The following is a 19,343-nucleotide window of genomic DNA, read 5'->3' on the forward strand; positions in this document are numbered from 1 at the left end:
GAGCAGGCAAAATCCAATTGGAGAATATGGGCACCAATCCCACTACCTCTCCCATGCTGAGCGAGCGCTCTACCATTTGAGCTAATTCCCCTTCCGCTCACAGAGCAAAATGACCAAAAACAACAACAACAAAAGTCAACGAGCATCCAATTGGAGATTGTGGGCATTGATCCCACTACCTCTCGCGAGTGCTCTACCATTTGAGCTAATTCCCCTTCCCATCACAGAACAAAATCACCAAAAACAACAGCAAGAAAAGGTAACGAGCAGGTAAAGACCAATTGGAGAATGCGGGCGTCGATGCCACTACCTCTCGCATGCTAAGCGAGCGCTCTACCTTTTAAGCTAATTCCCCATCTACTCACAGTAAAAAAAATCACCAAGAACAACAAAAACAAAAGTCAACGAGCAGGCAAAATCAAATACGAGAGTGTGGGTGTCGATCCCACTACCTCTCGCATGCTGAGCGAGCGTTCTACCATTTGAGCTAAGTCCCCTTTTCCTCCAAATGAAACACACAAATACCAAAAACGACAACAACCAAAGTCAACGAGCAGGCAAAATCCATTTGAGCTAATTCCCCTTCACCTCCCAGAACAAAATCACCAAAAACAACAACAACAAAAGTTAAAGAGCATCCAAAATCCAAATGGAGAATGTGGGTATCGATCCCACTACCTCTCGCATGCTTAGCGAGCGCTCTACCATTTGAGCTAATTCCCCTTCACCTCACCGACCAAAATCACCAAAAACAACAACAAAACTTAACAAGCAGGCAATATCCAATTGGACAATGTGGGCGTCGATCCCACTACCTCTCGCATGCAAAGCGAGCGCTCTCCCATTTGAGCTAATTCCCCTTCACCTCACTGACCAAAATCACCAAAAACAACAACAAAACTTAACAAGCTGGCAATATCCAATTGGACAATGTGGGCGTCGATCCCACTACCTCTCGCATGCTAAGCGAGTGCTTTACCATTTGAGCTAATTCCCCTTCGGATCATAGAACAAAATCACCAAAAACAACAACAGCAAAAGTTAACGAGCAGGCAAAACCCAATTAGAGATTGCGGGCGTCGATCCCACTACCTCTCCCATGCAAAGCAAGCCCTCTACCATTTGAGCTAATTCCCTTTTGCTTCCCAAAAACAACAAAAATACCAAAAACGACAACAGTCAACGAACAGGCAAAATCCAATTGGAGAACGTGGGCGTCGATCCCACTACCTCTCGCATTCGAGCTAATTCCCCTTCACCTCTGAGAACAAAATCACCAAAAACAACAACAAAAGAAGTTAACGAGCAGGCAAAATCCAATTGGTGCATGTGGGCATCGATCCCACTACCTCTCGCATGCTGAGCGAGCTTTCTACCATTTGAGTTAAGTCCCCTTTTCCTCCAAATGAAACACAAAAATACCAAAAACCACAACAACCAAAGTCAACGAGCAGGCAAAATCCATTTGAGCTAATTCCCCTTCACCTCCCAGAACAAAATCACCAAAAACAACAACAACAAAAGTTAAAGAGCATCCAAAATCCAAATGGAGAATGTGGGTATCGATCCCACTACCTCTCGCATGCTAAGCGAGCGCTCGACCAGTTAGTTTATTCCCCTTCCCATCAGAGAAAAAAATCCCCCAAAACAACAAGTTAACGAGCAGGCAATATCCAATTGGAGAATGTGGGCGTCGATCCCACTACCTCTCACATGCTAAGCGAGCGCTCTACCATTTGAGCTAATTCCACTTCACCTCACCGAACAAAATCACCAAAAACAACAACAAAACTTAACAAGCAGGCAAAATTCAATTGGAGAATGTGGGCGTCGATCCCACTACCTCTCACATGCTAAGCGAGCGCTCTACCATTTGAGCTAATTCCCCTTCACCTCCCACAACAAAATCACCAAAAACAACAACAAAACTTAACAAGCAGGCAAAATCCAATTGGAGAATGTGGGTGTCGATCCCACTACCTCTCGCATGCTAAGCGAGCGCTCTACCATTTGAGCTAATTCCCCTTCACCTCACAGAACAAAATCACCAAAAACAACATCAACAAAAGTTAACGAGCAGGCAAAACCCAATTGGAGAATGTGGGCGTCGATCCCACTACCTCTCGCATGCTAAGCGAGCGCTCTACCATTTGAGCTAATTCCCCTTCCCATCAGTGAGCAAAATCACCAAAAACAACAACAGCCAAAGTTAACGAGCAGGCAAAATCCAATTAGAGATTGCGGGCGTCGATCCCACTACCTCTCCCATGCAAAGCAAGCCCTCTACCATTTGAGCTAATTCCCCTTCCCATCAGAGAACAAAATCACCAAAAACAACAACAACAGAAGTTAACGAGCAGGCAAAACCCAATTGGAGAATGTGGGCGCCGATCCCACTACCTCTCGCATGCTAAGCGAGCGCTCTACCATTTGAGCTAATTCCCCTTCCCATCAGAGAACAAAATCACCAAAAACAACAACAAAAAAAGTTAACGAGCAGGCAAAATCCAATTGGAGAATGTGGGCGTCGATCCCACTACCTCTCGCATGCTAAGCGAGCACTCTACCATTTGAGCTAATTCCCCTTCACCTCACTGACCAAAATCACCAAAAACAACAACAAAACTTAACAAGCAGGCAAAACACAATTGGAGAATGTGGGCGTCGATCCCACTACCTCTCGCATGCTAAGCGAGCGCTCTACCATTTGAGCTAATTCCCCTTCACCTCACCGACCCAAATCACCAAAAACAACAACAAAACTTAACAAGCAGGCAAAACACAATTGGAGAATGTGGGCGTCGATCCCACTACCTCTCGCATGCTAAGCGAGCGCTCTACCATTTGAGCTAATTCCCCTTCACCTCCCAGAACAAAATCACCAAAAACAACAACAAAACTTAACAAACAGGCAAAAGCCAATTGGAGAATGTGGGCGTCGATCCCACTACCTCTCGCTTGCTAAGCGAGCGCTCTACCATTTGAGCTAATTCCCCTTCACCTCACAGAACAAAGTCACCAAAAACAACATCAACAAAAGTTAACGAGCAGGCAAAATCCAATTGGAGAATGTGGGCGTCGGTCCCACTACCTCTCGCATGCTAAGCGAGCGCTCTACCATTTGAGCTAATTCCCCTTCACCTCACCGACCCAAATCACCAAAAACAACAACAAAACTTAACAAGCAGGCAAAAAGTCCCCTTTTCCTCCAAATGAAACACAAAAATACCAAAAACGACAACAACCAAAGTCAACGAGCAGGCAAAATCCATTTGAGCTAATTCCCCTTCACCTCCCAGAACAAAATCACCAAAAACAACAACAACAAAAGTTAAAGAGCATCCAAAATCCAAATGGAGAATGTGGGTATCGATCCCACTACCTCTCGCATGCTAAGCGAGCGCTCGACCAGTTAGTTTATTCCCCTTCCCATCAGAGAACAAAATCCCCAAAAACAACAACAAGTTAACGAGCAGGCAATATCCAATTGGAGAATGTGGGCGTCGATCCCACTACCTCTCACATGCTAAGCGAGCGCTCTACCATTTGAGCTAATTCCCCTTCATCTCACAGAACAAAATCACCAAAAACAACATCAACAAAAGTTAACGAGCAGGCAAAGCCCAATTGGAGAATGTGGGCGTCGACCCCACTACCTCTCGCATGCTAAGCGAGCGCTCTACCATTTGAGCTAATTCCCCTTCATGTCACAGAACAAAATCACCAAAAACAACATCAACAAAAGTTAACGAGCAGGCAAAACCCAATTGGAGAATGTGGGCGTCGACCCCACTACCTCTCGCATGCTAAGCGAGCGCTCTACCATTTGAGCTAATTCCCCTTCACCTCCCACAACAAAATCACCAAAAACAACAACAAAACTTAACAAGCAGGCAAAATCCAATTGGAGAATGTGGGCGTCGATCCCACTACCTCTCGCATGCTAAGCGAGCGCTCTACCATTTGAGCTAATTCCCCTTCATCTCACAGAACAAAATCACCAAAAACAACATCAACAAAAGTTAACGAGCAGGCAAAACCCAATTGGAGAATGTGGGCGTCGACCCCACTACCTCTCGCATGCGAAGCGAGCGCTCTACCATTTGAGCTAATTCCCCTTCCGATCAGAGAACAAAATCACCAAAAACAACAACAGCCAAAGTTAACGAGCAGGCAAAATCCAATTAGAGATTGCGGGCCCTCTACCATTTGAGCTCATTCCCTTTTGCCTCCCAAAAACAACAAAAACACCAAAAACGACAACGACAAAAGTCAACGAACAGGCAAAATAAAATTGGAGAACGTGGGCGTCGATCCCACTACCTCTCGCATGCAAAGCAAGCGCTCTACCATTTGAGCTAATTCCCCTTGCTCTCACAGAACTAAATCACCAAGAACAACAACAACAAAAGTCAACGAGCAGGCAAAATCAAATTGGAGAATGTGGGCGTCGATCCCACTATCTCTCGCATGCTAAGCGAGCGCTCTACCATTTGAGCTAATTCCCCTTCCCATCAGAGAACAAAATCAGCAAAAACAACAACAACAGAAGTTAACGAGCAGGCAAAACCCAATTGGAGAATGTGGGCGTCGATCCCACTACCTCTTGCATGCTAAGCGAGCGCTCTACCATTTGAGCTAATTCCCCTTCACCTCCCAGAACAAAATCAGCAAAAACAACAACAACAGAAGTTAACGAGCAGGCAAAACCCAATTGGAGAATGTGGGCTCCGATCCCACTACCTCTCGCATGCTAAGCGAGCGCTCTACCATTTGAGCTAATTCCCCTTCCCATCAGAGAACAAAATCAGCAAAAACAACAACAACAGAAGTTAACGAGCAGGCAAAACTCAATTGGAGAATGTGGGCGCCGATCCCACTACCTCTCGCATGCTAAGCGAGCGCTCTACCATTTGAGCTCATTCCCCTTCCCATCAGAGAACAAAATCACCAAAAACAACAACAACAAAAGTTAACGAGCAGGCAAAATCCAATTTGAGAATGTGGGCGTCGATCCCACTACCTCTCGCATGCTAAGCGAGCACTCTACCATTTGAGCTAATTCCCCTTCACCTCACTGACCAAAAACACCAAAAACAACAACAAAACTTAACAAGCAGGCAAAACGCAATTGGAAAATGTGGGCGTCGATCCCACTACCTCTCGCATGCTGAGCGATCGCTCTACCATTTGAGCTAATTCCCCTTCACCTCCCAGAACAAAATCACCAAAAACAACAACAAAACTTAACAAGCAGGCAAAAGCCAATTGGAGAATGTGGGCGTCGATCCCACTACCTCTCGCATGCTAAGCGAGCGCTCTACCATTTGAGATAATTCCCCTTAACCTCCCAGAACAAAATCACCAAAAACAACAACAAAACTTAACAAGCAGGCAAAATCCAATTGGAGAATGTGGGCGTCGATCCCACTACCTCTCGCATGCTAAGCGAGCGCTCTACCATTTGAGCTAATTCCCCTTCCCATCAGAGAACAAAATCAGCAAAAACAACAACAACAGAAGTTAACGAGCAGGCAAAACCCAATTGGAGAATGTGGGCGTCGATCCCACTACCTCTCGCATGCTAAGCGAGTACTCTACCATTTGAGCTAAGTCCCCTTTTCATCCAAATGAAACACAAAAATACCAAAAACGACAACAACCAAAGTCAACGGGCAGGCAAAATCCATTTGTGCTAATTCCCTTTCACCTCCCAGAACAAAATCACCAAAAACAACAACAACAACAGTTAAAGAGCATCCAAAATCCAAATGGAGAATGTGGGTATCGATCCCACTTCCTCTCGCATGCTAAACGAGCGCTCGACCAGTAAGTTTATTCCCCTTCCCATCAGAGAACAAAATCCCCAAAATCAACAAGTTAACGAGCAGGCAATATCCAATTGGAGAATGTGGGCGTCGATCCCACTACCTCTTACATGCTAAGCGAGCGCTCTACCATTTGAGCTAATTCCCCTTCAGCTCACCGAACAAAATCACCAAAAACAACAACAAAACTTAACAAGCAGGCAAAATCCGATTGGAGAATGTGGGCGTCGATCCCACTACCTCTCGCATGCTAAGCGAGCACTCTACCATTTGAGCTAAATCCCCTTCCCATCAGAGAACAAAATCAGCAAAAACAACAACAACAGAAGTTAACGAGCAGGCAAAACCCAATTGGAGAATGTGGGCGCCGATCCCACTACCTCTCGCATGCTAAGCGAGCGCTCTACCATTTGAGCTAATTCCCCTTCCCATCATAGAACAAAATCACCAAAAACAACAACAACAAAAGTTAACGAGCAGGCAAAATCCAATTGGAGAATGTGGGCGTCGATCCCACTACCTCTCACATGCTAAGCGAGCGCTCTACCATTTGAGCTAATTCCCCTTCACCTCCCACAACAAAATCACCAAAAACAACAACAAAACTTAACAAGCAGGCAAAATCCAATTGGAGAATGTGGGTGTCGATCCCGCTCGACCAGTTAGTTTATTCCCCTTCCCATCAGAGAACAAAATCCCCAAAAACAACAAGTTAACGAGCAGGCAATATCCAATTGGAGAATGTGGGCGTCGATCCCACTACCTCTCACATGCTAAGCGAGCGCTCTACCATTTGAGCTAATTCCCCTTCCAGAACAAAATCACCAAAAACAACAACAAAACTTAACAAGCAGGCAAAAGCCAATTGGAGAATGTGGGCGTCGATCCCACTACCTCTCGCATGCGAAGCGAGCGCACTACCATTTGAGCTAATTCCCCTTCACCTCACATAACAAAATCACCAAAAACAACATCAACAAAAGTTAACGAGCAGGCAAAATCCAATTGGAGAATGTGGGCGTCAACCCCACTACCTCTCGCATGCTAAGCGAGCGCTCTACCATTTGAGCTAATTCCCCTTCAGATCACCAAAAACAACAACAGCCAAAGTTAACGAGCAGGCAAAATCCAATTAGAGATTGCAGGCCCTCTACCATTTGAGCTCATTCCCTTTTGCCTCCCAAAAACAACAAAAATACCAAAAACGACAAAAGTCAACGAACAGGCAAAATCCAATTGGAGAAGGTGGGCGTCGATCCCACTACCTCTCGCATGCGAAGCGAGCGCTCTACCATTTGAGCTAATTCCCCTTCGCATCAGAGAACAAAGTCACCAAAAACAACAACAACAGAAGTCAACGAGCAGGCAAAACCCAATTGGAGAATGTGGGCATCGATCCCACTACCTCTCGCATGCTGAGCGAGCGCTCTACCATTTGAGCTAAGTCCCCTTTTCCTCCAACTGAAACACAAAAATACCAAAAACGACAACAACCAAAGTCAACCGGCAGGCAAAATCCATTTGAGCTAATTCCCCTTCACCTCACCGAACAAAATCACCAAAAACAACAACAAAACTTAACAAGCAGGCAAAATGCAATTGGAGAATGTGGGCGTCGATCCCACTACCTCGCGCATGCTAAGCGAGCGCTCTACCATTTGAGCTAATTCCCCTTCACCTCCCAGAACAAAATCACCAAAAACAACAACAAAACTTAACAAGCAGGCAAATCCGATTGGAGAATGTGGGCGTCGATCCCACTACCTCTCGCATGCTAAGCGAGCGCTCTACCATTTGAGCTAATTCCCCTTCACCTCACAGAACAAAATCACCAAAAACAAGATCAACAAAAGTTAACGAGCAGGCAAAATCCAATTGGAGAATGTGGGCGTCGATCCCACTACCTCTCGCATGCTAAGCGAGCGCTCTACCATTTGAGCTAATTCCCCTTCACATCAGAGAACAAAATCACCAAAAACAACAACAGCAAAAGTTAACGAGCTGGCAATATCCAATTCGAGATTGCGGGCGTCGATCCCACTACCTCTCCCATGCAAAGCAAGCCCTCTACCATTTGAGCTAATTCCCTTTTGCCTCCCAAAAACAACAAAAATACCAAAAACTACGACAAAAGTCAACGAACAGGCAAAATACAATTGGAGAACGTGGGCGTCGATTCCACTACCTCTCGCATGCGAAGCGAGAGCGCTACCAATTGAGCTAATTCCCCTTCACCTCACAGACCAAAATCACCAAAAATAACAACAAAACCTAACAAGCAGAAAATGCAATTGGAGAATGTGGGCGTCGATCCCACTACCTCTCTCATGCTAAGCGAGCGCTCTACCATTTGAGGTAATTCCCCTTCACCTCCCAGAACAAAATCACCAAAAACAACAACAAAACTTAACAAGCAGGCAAAACCCATTTGGAGAATGTGGGCGTCGATCCCACTACCTCTCGCATGCTAAGCGAGCGCTCTACCATTTGAGCTAATTCCCCTTCCCCTCTGAAAACAAAATCACCAAAAACAACAACAACAGAAGTTAACGAGCAGGCAAAATCTAATTGGAGAATGTGGGCATCGATCCCACTACCTCTTGCATGCTGAGCGAGCGCTCTACCATTTGAGCTAAGTCCCCTTTTCATCCAAATGAAACACAAAAATACCAAAAACGACAACAACCAAAGTCAACGGGCAGGCAAAATCCATTTGTGCTAATTCCCTTTCACCTCCCAGAACAAAATCACCAAAAACAACAACAACAACAGTTAAAGAGCATCCAAAATCCAAATGGAGGATGTGGGTATCGATCCCACTTCCTCTCGCATGCTAAACGAGCTCTCGACCAGTAAGTTTATTCCCCTTGCCATCAGAGAACATAATCCCCAAAAACACCAAGTTAACGAGCAGGCAATATCCAATTGGAGAATGTGGGCGTCGATCCCACTACCTCTCACATGCTAAGCGAGCGCTCTACCATTTGAGCTAATTCCCCTTCCAGAACAAAATCACCAAAAACAACAACAAAACTTAACAAGCAGGCAAAAGCCAATTGGATTATGTGGGCGTCGATCCCACTACCTCTCGCATGCGAAGCGAGCGCACTACCATTTGAGCTAATTCCCCTTCACCTCACATAACAAAATCACCAAAAACAACATCAACAAAAGTTAACGAGCAGGCAAAATCCAATTGGAGAATGTGGGCGTCGATCCCACTACCTCTTACATGCTAAGCGAGCGCTCTACCATTTGAGCTAATTCCCCTTCCCATTAGAGAACAAAATCAGCAAAAACAACAACAACAGAAGTTAACGAGCAGGCAAAACCCAATTGGAGAATGTGGGCGCCGATCCCACTACCTTTCGCATGCTAAGCGAGCACTCTACCATTTGAGCTAATTCCCCTTCACCTCACCGACCAAAAACACCAAAAACAACAACAAAACTTAACAAGCAGGCAAAATTCAATTGGAGAATGTGGGCGTCGATCCCACTACCTCTCACATGCTAAGCGAGCGCTCTACCATTTCAGCTAATTCCCCTTCCCATCAGAGAACAAAATCACCAAAAACAACAACAACAGAAGTTAACGAGCAGGCAAAACCCAATTGGAAAATGTGGGCGCCGATCCCACTACCTCTCGCATGCTAAGCGAGCGCTCTACCATTTGAGCTAATTCCCCTTCCCATCAGAGAACAAAATCACCAAAAACAACAACAACAAAAGTTAACGAGCAGGCAAAATCCAATTGGAGAATGTGGGCGTCGATCCCACTACCTCTCGCATGCTAAGCGAGCACTCTACCATTTGAGCTAATTCCCCTTCAACTCACTGACCAAAATCACCAAAAACAACAACAAAACTTAACAAGCAGGCAAAACACAATTGGAGAATGTGGGCGTCGATCCCACTACCTCTCGCATGCTAAGCGAGCGCTCTACCATTTGAGCTAATTCCCCTTCACCTCACCGACCCAAATCACCAAAAACAACAACAAAACTTAACAAGCAGGCAAAACACAATTGGAGAATGTGGGCGTCGATCCCACTACCTCTCTCATGCTAAGCGAGCGCTCTACCATTTGAGCTAATTCCCCTTCACCTCACAGAACAAAGTCACCAAAAACAACATCAACAAAAGTTAACGAGCAGGCAAAATCCAATTGGAGAATGTGGGCGTCGGTCCCACTACCTCTCGCATGCTAAGCGAGCGCTCTACCATTTGAGCTAATTCCCCTTCACCTCACCGACCCAAATCACCAAAAACAACAACAAAACTTAACAAGCAGGCAAAAGGTCCCCTTTTCCTCCAAATGAAACACAAAAATACCAAAAACGACAACAACCAAAGTCAACGAGCAGGCAAAATCCATTTGAGCTAATTCCCCTTCACCTCCCAGAACAAAATCACCAAAAACAACAACAACAAAAGTTAAAGAGCATCCAAAATCCAAATGGAGAATGTGGGTATCGATCCCACTACCTCTCGCATGCTAAGCGAGCGCTCGACCATTTGAGCTAATTCCCCTTCACCTCACCGACCAAAATCACCAAAAACAACAACAAAACTTGACAAGCAGGCAATATCCAATTGGACAATGTGGGCGTCGATCCCACTACCTCTCGCATGCAAAGCGAGCGCTCTCCCATTTGAGCTAATTCCCCTTCACCTCACTGACCAAAATCACCAAAAACAACAACAAAACTTAACAAGCAGGCAATATCCAATTGGACAATGTGGGCGTCGATCCCACTACCTCTCGCATGCTAAGCGAGCGCTCTACCATTTGAGCTAATTCCCCTTGCCATCATAGAACAAAATCACCAAAAACAACAACAGCAAAAGTTAACGAGCAGGCAAAATCCAATTAGAGATTGCGGGCGTCGATCCCACTACCTCTCCCATGCAAAGCAAGCCCTCTACCATTTGAGCTAATTCCCTTTTGCTTCCCAAAAACAACAAAAATACCAAAAACGACAACAGTCAACGAACAGGCAAAATCCAATTGGAGAACGTGGGCGTCGATCCCACTACCTCTCGCATTCGAGCTAATTCCCCTTCACCTCTGAGAACAAAATCACCAAAAACAACAACAAAAGAAGTTAACGAGCAGGCAAAATCCAATTGGTGAATGTGGGCATCGATCCCACTACCTCTCGCATGCTAAGCGAGCACTCTACCATTTGAGCTAATTCCCCTTCAACTCACTGACCAAAATCACCAAAAACAACAACAAAACTTAACAAGCAGGCAAAACACAATTGGAGAATGTGGGCGTCGATCCCACTACCTCTCGCATGCTAAGCGAGCGCTCTACCATTTGAGCTAATTCCCCTTCACCTCACCGACCCAAATCACCAAAAACAACAACAAAACTTAACAAGCAGGCAAAACACAATTGGAGAATGTGGGCGTCGATCCCACTACCTCTCTCATGCTAAGCGAGCGCTCTACCATTTGAGCTAATTCCCCTTCACCTCACAGAACAAAGTCACCAAAAACAACATCAACAAAAGTTAACGAGCAGGCAAAATCCAATTGGAGAATGTGGGCGTCGGTCCCACTACCTCTCGCATGCTAAGCGAGCGCTCTACCATTTGAGCTAATTCCCCTTCACCTCACCGACCCAAATCACCAAAAACAACAACAAAACTTAACAAGCAGGCAAAAGGTCCCCTTTTCCTCCAAATGAAACACAAAAATACCAAAAACGACAACAACCAAAGTCAACGAGCAGGCAAAATCCATTTGAGCTAATTCCCCTTCACCTCCCAGAACAAAATCACCAAAAACAACAACAACAAAAGTTAAAGAGCATCCAAAATCCAAATGGAGAATGTGGGTATCGATCCCACTACCTCTCGCATGCTAAGCGAGCGCTCGACCATTTGAGCTAATTCCCCTTCACCTCACCGACCAAAATCACCAAAAACAACAACAAAACTTGACAAGCAGGCAATATCCAATTGGACAATGTGGGCGTCGATCCCACTACCTCTCGCATGCAAAGCGAGCGCTCTCCCATTTGAGCTAATTCCCCTTCACCTCACTGACCAAAATCACCAAAAACAACAACAAAACTTAACAAGCAGGCAATATCCAATTGGACAATGTGGGCGTCGATCCCACTACCTCTCGCATGCTAAGCGAGCGCTCTACCATTTGAGCTAATTCCCCTTGCCATCATAGAACAAAATCACCAAAAACAACAACAGCAAAAGTTAACGAGCAGGCAAAATCCAATTAGAGATTGCGGGCGTCGATCCCACTACCTCTCCCATGCAAAGCAAGCCCTCTACCATTTGAGCTAATTCCCTTTTGCTTCCCAAAAACAACAAAAATACCAAAAACGACAACAGTCAACGAACAGGCAAAATCCAATTGGAGAACGTGGGCGTCGATCCCACTACCTCTCGCATTCGAGCTAATTCCCCTTCACCTCTGAGAACAAAATCACCAAAAACAACAACAAAAGAAGTTAACGAGCAGGCAAAATCCAATTGGTGAATGTGGGCATCGATCCCACTACCTCTCGCATGCTGAGCGAGCTTTCTACCATTTGAGTTAAGTCCCCTTTTCCTCCAAATGAAACACAAAAATACCAAAAACCACAACAACCAAAGTCAACGAGCAGGCAAAATCCATTTGAGCTAATTCCCCTTCACCTCCCAGAACAAAATCACCAAAAACAACAACAACAAAAGTTAAAGAGCATCCAAAATCCAAATGGAGAATGTGGGTATCGATCCCACTACCTCTCGCATGCTAAGCGAGCGCTCGACCAGTTAGTTTATTCCCCTTCCCATCAGAGAACAAAATCCCCAAAAACAACAACAAGTTAACGAGCAGGCAATATCCAATTGGAGAATGTGGGCGTCGATCCCACTACCTCTCACATGCTAAGCGAGCGCTCTACCATTTGAGCTAAATCCCCTTCACCTCACCGACCCAAATCACCAAAAACAACAACAAAACTTAACAAGCAGGCAAAATTCAATTTGAGAATGTGGCCGTCGATCCCACTACCTATCGCATGCTAAGCGAGCGCTCTACCATTTGAGCTAATTCCCCTTCACCTCACCGACCCAAATCACCAAAAACAACAACAAAACTTAACAAGCAGGCAAAAAGCAATTGGAGAATGTGGGCGTCGATCCCACTACCTCTCGCATGCTAAGCGAGCTCTCTACCATTTGAGCTAATTCCCCTTCATCTCCCACAACAAAATCACCAAAAACAACAACAAAACTTAACAAGCAGGCAAAATCCAATTGGAGAATGTGGGCGTCGATCCCACTACCTCTCGCATGCTAAGCGAGCGCTCTACCATTTGAGCTAATTCCCCTTCATCTCACAGAACAAAATCACCAAAAACAACATCAACAAAAGTTAACGAGCAGGCAAAACCCAATTGGAGAATGTGGGCGTCGACCCCACTACCTCTCGCATGCTAAGCGAGCACTCTACCATTTGAGCTAATTCCCCTTCCGATCAGAGAACAAAATCACCAAAAACAACAACAGCCAAAGTTAACGAGCAGGCAAAATCCAATTAGAGATTGCGGGCCCTCTACCATTTGAGCTCATTCCCTTTTGCCTCCCAAAAACAACAAAAATACCAAAAACGACAACGACAAAAGTCAACGAACAGGCAAAATAAAATTGGAGAACGTGGGCGTCGATCCCACGACCTCTCGCATGCGAAGCAAGCGCTCTACTATTTGAGCTAATTCCCCTTGCTCTCACAGAACTAAATCACCAAGAACAACAACAACAAAAGTCAACGAGCAGGCAAAATCAAATTGGAGAATGTGGGCGTCGATCCCACTATCTCTCGCATGCTAAGCGAGCGCTCTACCATTTGAGCTAATTCCCCTTCCCATCAGAGAACAAAATCAGCAAAAACAACAACAACAGAAGTTAACGAGCAGGCAAAACCCAATGGGAGAATGTGGGCGTCGATCCCACTACCTCTTGCATGCTAAGCGAGCGCTCTACCATTTGAGCTAATTCCCCTTCACCTCCCAGAACAAAATCACCAAAAACAACAACAAAACTTAACAAGCAGGCAAAAGCCAATTGGAGAATGTGGGCGTCGATCCCACTACCTCTCGCATGCTAAGCGAGAGCTCTACCATTTGAGATAATTCCCCTTCACCTCCCAGAACAAAATCACCAAAAACAACAACAAAACTTAACAAGCAGGCAAAATCCGATTGGAGAATGTGGGCGTCGATCCCACTACCTCTCGCATGCTAAGCGAGCGCTCTACCATTTGAGCTAATTCCCCTTCCCATCAGAGAACAAAATCAGCAAAAACAACAACAACAGAAGTTAACGAGCAGGCAAAACCCAATTGGAGAATGTGGGCGCCGATCCCACTACCTCTCGCATGCTAAGCGAGCGCTCTACCATTTGAGCTAATTCCCCTTCCCATCAGAGAACAAAATCACCAAAAACAACAACAACAAAAGTTAACGAGCAGGCAAAATCCAATTGGAGAATGTGGGCGTCGATCCCACTACCTCTCGCATACTGAGAGAGCGCTCTACCATTTGAGCTAAGTCCCCTTTTCCTCCAAATGAAACACAAAAATACCAAAAACGACAACAACCAAAGTCAACCGGCAGGCAAAATCCATTTGAGCTAATTCCCTTTCACCTCCCAGAACAAAATCACCAAAAACAACAACAACAACAGTTAAAGAGCATCCAAAATCCAAATGGAGAATGTGGGTATCGATCCCACTTCCTCTCGCATGCTAAACGAGCGCTCGACCAGTAAGTTTATTCCCCTTCCCATCAGAGAACAAAATCCCCAAAAACAACAAGTTAACGAGCAGGCAAAATCCAATTGGAGAATGTGGGCGTCGATCCCACTACCTCTCGCATGCTAAGCGAGCGCTCTACCATTTGAGCTCATTCCCCTTCCCATCAGAGAACAAAATCACCAAAAACAACAACAACAAAAGTTAACGAGCAGGCAAAATCCAATTGGAGAATGTGGGCGTCGATCCCACTACCTCTCGCATGCTAAGCGAGCACTCTACCAATTGAGCTAATTCCCCTTCACCTCACCGACCAAAAACACCAAAAACAACAACAAAACTTAACAAGCAGGCAAAACGCAATTGGAAAATGTGGGCGTCGATCCCACTACCTCTCGCATGCTGAGCGAGCGCTCTACCATTTGAGCTAATTCCCCTTCACCTCCCAGAACAAAATCACCAAAAACAACAACAAAACTTAACAAGCAGGCAAAAGCCAATTGGAGAATGTGGGCGTCGATCCCACTACCTCTCGCATGCTAAGCGAGCGCTCTACCATTTGAGATAATTCCCCTTCACCTCCCAGAACAAAATCACCAAAAACAACAACAAAACTTAACAAGCAGGCAAAAGCCAATTGGAGAATGTGGGCGTCGATCCCACTACCTCTCGCATGCTAAGCGAGCGCTCTACCATTTGAGCTAATTCCCCTTCCCATCAGAGAACAAAATCACCAAAAACAACAACAACAAAAGTTAACGAGCAGGCAAAATCCAATTGGAGAATGTGGGCGTCGATCCCACTACCTCTCGCATGCTAAGCGAGCACTCTACCATTTGAGCTAATTCCCCTTCACCTCAACGACCAAAAACACCAAAAACAACAACAAAACTTAACAAGCAGGCAAAACGCAATTGGAGAATGTGGGCGTCGATCCCACTACCTCTCGCATGCTGAGCGAGCGCTCTACCATTTGAGCTAATTCCCCTTCACCTCCCAGAACAAAATCACCAAAAACAACAACAAAACTTAACAAGCAGGCAAAAGCCAATTGGAGAATGTGGGCGTCGATCCCACTACCTCTCGCATGCTAAGCGAGCGCTCTACCATTTGAGATAATTCCCCTTCACCTCACAGAACAACGTCACCAAAAACAACATCAACAAAAGTTAACGAGCAGGCAAAATCCAATTGGAGAATGTGGGCGTCGATCCCACTACGACTCGCATGCTAAGCGAGCGCTCTACCATTTGAGCTAATTCCCCTTCCCATCAGAGAACAAAATCAACAAAAACAACAACAGCAAAAGTTAACGAGCAGGCAAAATCCAATTGGAGAATGTGGGTGTCGATCCCACGACCTTTCGCATGCGAAGCAAGCGCTCTACCATTTGAGCTAATTCCCCTTCCCCTCTGAGAACAAAATCACCAAAAACAACAACAACAGAAGTTAACGAGCAGGCAAAATCCAATTAGAGAATGTGGGCATCGATCCCACTACCTCTCGCATGCTGAGCGAGCTTTCTACCATTTGAGCTAAGTCCCCTTCCCATCAGAGAACAAAATCAACAAAAACAACAACAGCAAAAGTTAACGAGCAGGCAAAATCCAATTGGAGAATGTGGGTGTCGATCCCACGACCTTTCGCATGCGAAGCAAGCGCTCTACCATTTGAGCTAATTCCCCTTCCCCTCTGAGAACAAAATCACCAAAAACAACAACAACAGAAGTTAAAGAGCATCCAAAATCCAAATGGAGAATGTGGGTATTGATCCCACTACCTCTCGCATGCTAAGCGAGCGCTCGACCAGTTAGTTTATTCCCCTTCCCATCAGAGAACAAAATCCCCAAAAACAACAACAAGTTAACGAGCAGGCAATATCCAATTGGAGAATGTGGGCGTCGATCCCACTATCTCTCACATGCTAAGCGAGCGCTCTACCATTTGAGCTAATTCCACTGCACCTCACTGAACATAATCACCAAAAACAACAACAAAACTTAACAAGCAGGCAAAATTCAATTAGAGAACGTGGGCGTCGATCCCACTACCTCTCGCATGCTAAGCAGGCGCTCTACCATTTGAGCTAACTCCCCTTCACCGCACCGACCAAAATCACCAAAAACAACAACAAAACTTAACAAGCAGGCAAAATCCGATTGGAGAATGTGGGCGTCGATCCCACTACCTCTCGCATGCTAAGCGAGCGCTCTACCATTTGAGCTAATTCCCCTTCCCATCAGAGAACAAAATCAGCAAAAACAACAACAACAGAAGTTAACGAGCAGGCAAAACCCAATTGGAGAATGTGGGCGCCGATCCCACTACCTCTCGCATGCTAAGCGAGCGCTCTACCATTTGAGCTAAGTCCCCTTTTCCTCCAAATGAAACACAAAAATACCAAAAACGACAACAACCAAAGTCAACCGGCAGGCAAAATCCATTTGAGCTAATTCCCTTTCACCTCCCAGAACAAAATCACCAAAAACAACAACAACAACAGTTAAAGAGCATCCAAAATCCAAATGGAGAATGTGGGTATCGATCCCACTTCCTCTCGCATGCTAAACGAGCGCTCGACCAGTAAGTTTATTCCCCTTCCCATCAGAGAACAAAATCCCCAAAAACAACAAGTTAACGAGCAGGCAAAATCCAATTGGAGAATGTGGGCGTCGATCCCACTACCGCTCGCATGCTAAGCGAGCACTCTACCATTTGAGCTAATTCCCCTTCACCTCACCGACCAAAAACACCAAAAACAACAACAAAACTTAACAAGCAGGCAAAACGCAATTGGAGAATGTGGGCGTCGATCCCACTACCTCTCGCATGCTGAGCGAGCGCTCTACCATTTGAGCTAATTCCCCTTCACCTCCCAGAACAAAATCACCAAAAACAACAACAAAACTTAACAAGCAGGCAAAAGCCAATTGGAGAATGTGGGCGTCGATCCCACTACCTCTCGCATGCTAAGCGAGCGCTCTACCATTTGAGCTAATTCCCCTTCCCATCAGAGAACAAAATCAGCAAAAACAACAACAACAGAAGTTAACGAGCAGGCAAAACCCAATTGGAGAATGTGGGCGCCGATCCCACTACCTCTCGCATGCTAAGCGAGCGCTCTACCATTTGAGCTCATTCCCCTTCCCATCAGAGAACAAAATCACCAAAAACAACAACAACAAAAGTTAACGAGCAGGCAAAATCCAATTGGAGAATGTGGGCGTCGATCCCACTACCTCTCGCATGCTAAGCGAGCACTCTACCATTTGAGCTAATTCCCCTTCACCTCACCGACCAAAAACACCAAAAACAACAACAAAACTTAACAAGCAGGCAAAACGCAATTGGAAAATGTGGGCGTCGATCCCACTACCTCTCGCATGCTGAGCGAGCGCTCTACCATTTGAGCTAATTCCCCTTCACCTCCCAGAACAAAATCACCAAAAACAACAACAAAACTTAACAAGCAGGCAAAAGCCAATTGGAGAATGTGGGCGTCGATCCCACTACCTCTCGCATGCTAAGCGAGCGCTCTACCATTTGAGATAATTCCCCTTCACCTCCCAGAACAAAATCACCAAAAACAACAACAAAACTTAACAAGCAGGCAAAAGCCAATTGGAGAATGTGGGCGTCGATCCCACTACCTCTCGCATGCTAAGCGAGCGCTCTACCATTTGAGCTAATTCCCCTTCCCATCAGAGAACAAAATCACCAAAAACAACAACAACAAAAGTTAACGAGCAGGCAAAATCCAATTGGAGAATGTGGGCGTCGATCCCACTACCTCTCGCATGCTAAGCGAGCACTCTACCATTTGAGCTAATTCCCCTTCACCTCACCGACCAAAAACACCAAAAACAACAACAAAACTTAACAAGCAGGCAAAACGCAATTGGAGAATGTGGGCGTCGATCCCACTACCTCTCGCATGCTGAGCGAGCGCTCTACCATTTGAGCTAATTCCCCTTCACCTCCCAGAACAAAATCACCAAAAACAACAACAAAACTTAACAAGCAGGCAAAAGCCAATTGGAGAATGTGGGCGTCGATCCCACTACCTCTCGCATGCTAAGCGAGCGCTCTACCATTTGAGATAATTCCCCTTCACCTCACAGAACAACGTCACCAAAAACAACATCAACAAAAGTTAACGAGCAGGCAAAATCCAATTGGAGAATGTGGGCGTCGATCCCACTACGACTCGCATGCTAAGCGAGCGCTCTACCATTTGAGCTAATTCCCCTTCCCATCAGAGAACAAAATCAACAAAAACAACAACAGCAAAAGTTAACGAGCAGGCAAAATCCAATTGGAGAATGTGGGTGTCGATCCCACTACCTTTCGCATGCGAAGCAAGCGCTCTACCATTTGAGCTAATTCCCCTTCCCCTCTGAGAACAAAATCACCAAAAACAACAACAACAGAAGTTAACGAGCAGGCAAAATCCAATTAGAGAATGTGGGCATCGATCCCACTACCTCTCGCATGCTGAGCGAGCTTTCTACCATTTGAGCTAAGTCCCCTTTTCCTCCAAATGAAACACAAAAATACCAAAAACGACAACAACCAAAGTCAACGAGCAGGCAAAATCCATTTGAGCTAATTCCCCTTCACCTCCCAGAACAAAATCACCAAAAACAACAACAACAAAAGTTAAAGAGCATCCAAAATCCAAATGGAGAATGTGGGTATTGATCCCACTACCTCTCGCATGCTAAGCGAGCGCTCGACCAGTTAG

At 45.5% G+C, this 19,343-nt stretch overlaps 1 protein-coding gene and 19 non-coding genes across 20 annotated transcripts in view; all 20 read right to left on the minus strand.

Annotated features, from left to right (window-relative positions):
* mmp11a (matrix metallopeptidase 11a) overlaps positions 1-19,343 on the minus strand; it is a 65,252-nt gene that overhangs the window by 25,809 nt on the left and 20,100 nt on the right. The window lies entirely within an intron of this gene.
* Positions 1,953-2,025, minus strand: trnaa-agc (transfer RNA alanine (anticodon AGC)). The gene has a single exon. It is a non-coding gene; the product is annotated as a tRNA-Ala (tRNA).
* On the minus strand, positions 2,093-2,165 carry trnaa-agc (transfer RNA alanine (anticodon AGC)). Its single transcript has one exon. It is a non-coding gene; the product is annotated as a tRNA-Ala (tRNA).
* On the minus strand, positions 2,650-2,722 carry trnaa-agc (transfer RNA alanine (anticodon AGC)). The gene has a single exon. It is a non-coding gene; the product is annotated as a tRNA-Ala (tRNA).
* On the minus strand, positions 2,787-2,859 carry trnaa-agc (transfer RNA alanine (anticodon AGC)). Its single transcript has one exon. It is a non-coding gene; the product is annotated as a tRNA-Ala (tRNA).
* On the minus strand, positions 2,924-2,996 carry trnaa-agc (transfer RNA alanine (anticodon AGC)). The gene has a single exon. It is a non-coding gene; the product is annotated as a tRNA-Ala (tRNA).
* trnaa-agc (transfer RNA alanine (anticodon AGC)) lies at positions 3,906-3,978 on the minus strand. The gene has a single exon. It is a non-coding gene; the product is annotated as a tRNA-Ala (tRNA).
* On the minus strand, positions 5,407-5,479 carry trnaa-agc (transfer RNA alanine (anticodon AGC)). The gene has a single exon. It is a non-coding gene; the product is annotated as a tRNA-Ala (tRNA).
* On the minus strand, positions 7,565-7,637 carry trnaa-agc (transfer RNA alanine (anticodon AGC)). Its single transcript has one exon. It is a non-coding gene; the product is annotated as a tRNA-Ala (tRNA).
* On the minus strand, positions 7,705-7,777 carry trnaa-agc (transfer RNA alanine (anticodon AGC)). Its single transcript has one exon. It is a non-coding gene; the product is annotated as a tRNA-Ala (tRNA).
* Positions 8,258-8,330, minus strand: trnaa-agc (transfer RNA alanine (anticodon AGC)). Its single transcript has one exon. It is a non-coding gene; the product is annotated as a tRNA-Ala (tRNA).
* Positions 9,720-9,792, minus strand: trnaa-agc (transfer RNA alanine (anticodon AGC)). Its single transcript has one exon. It is a non-coding gene; the product is annotated as a tRNA-Ala (tRNA).
* trnaa-agc (transfer RNA alanine (anticodon AGC)) lies at positions 11,096-11,168 on the minus strand. Its single transcript has one exon. It is a non-coding gene; the product is annotated as a tRNA-Ala (tRNA).
* Positions 13,106-13,178, minus strand: trnaa-agc (transfer RNA alanine (anticodon AGC)). The gene has a single exon. It is a non-coding gene; the product is annotated as a tRNA-Ala (tRNA).
* Positions 14,050-14,122, minus strand: trnaa-agc (transfer RNA alanine (anticodon AGC)). The gene has a single exon. It is a non-coding gene; the product is annotated as a tRNA-Ala (tRNA).
* trnaa-agc (transfer RNA alanine (anticodon AGC)) lies at positions 14,827-14,899 on the minus strand. Its single transcript has one exon. It is a non-coding gene; the product is annotated as a tRNA-Ala (tRNA).
* On the minus strand, positions 15,238-15,310 carry trnaa-agc (transfer RNA alanine (anticodon AGC)). Its single transcript has one exon. It is a non-coding gene; the product is annotated as a tRNA-Ala (tRNA).
* On the minus strand, positions 16,760-16,832 carry trnaa-agc (transfer RNA alanine (anticodon AGC)). The gene has a single exon. It is a non-coding gene; the product is annotated as a tRNA-Ala (tRNA).
* Positions 17,531-17,603, minus strand: trnaa-agc (transfer RNA alanine (anticodon AGC)). The gene has a single exon. It is a non-coding gene; the product is annotated as a tRNA-Ala (tRNA).
* trnaa-agc (transfer RNA alanine (anticodon AGC)) lies at positions 18,222-18,294 on the minus strand. Its single transcript has one exon. It is a non-coding gene; the product is annotated as a tRNA-Ala (tRNA).

This window comes from Festucalex cinctus, chromosome 5 (assembly GCF_051991245.1).
Source record: "Festucalex cinctus isolate MCC-2025b chromosome 5, RoL_Fcin_1.0, whole genome shotgun sequence".
NCBI lineage: Eukaryota > Metazoa > Chordata > Actinopteri > Syngnathiformes > Syngnathidae > Festucalex > Festucalex cinctus.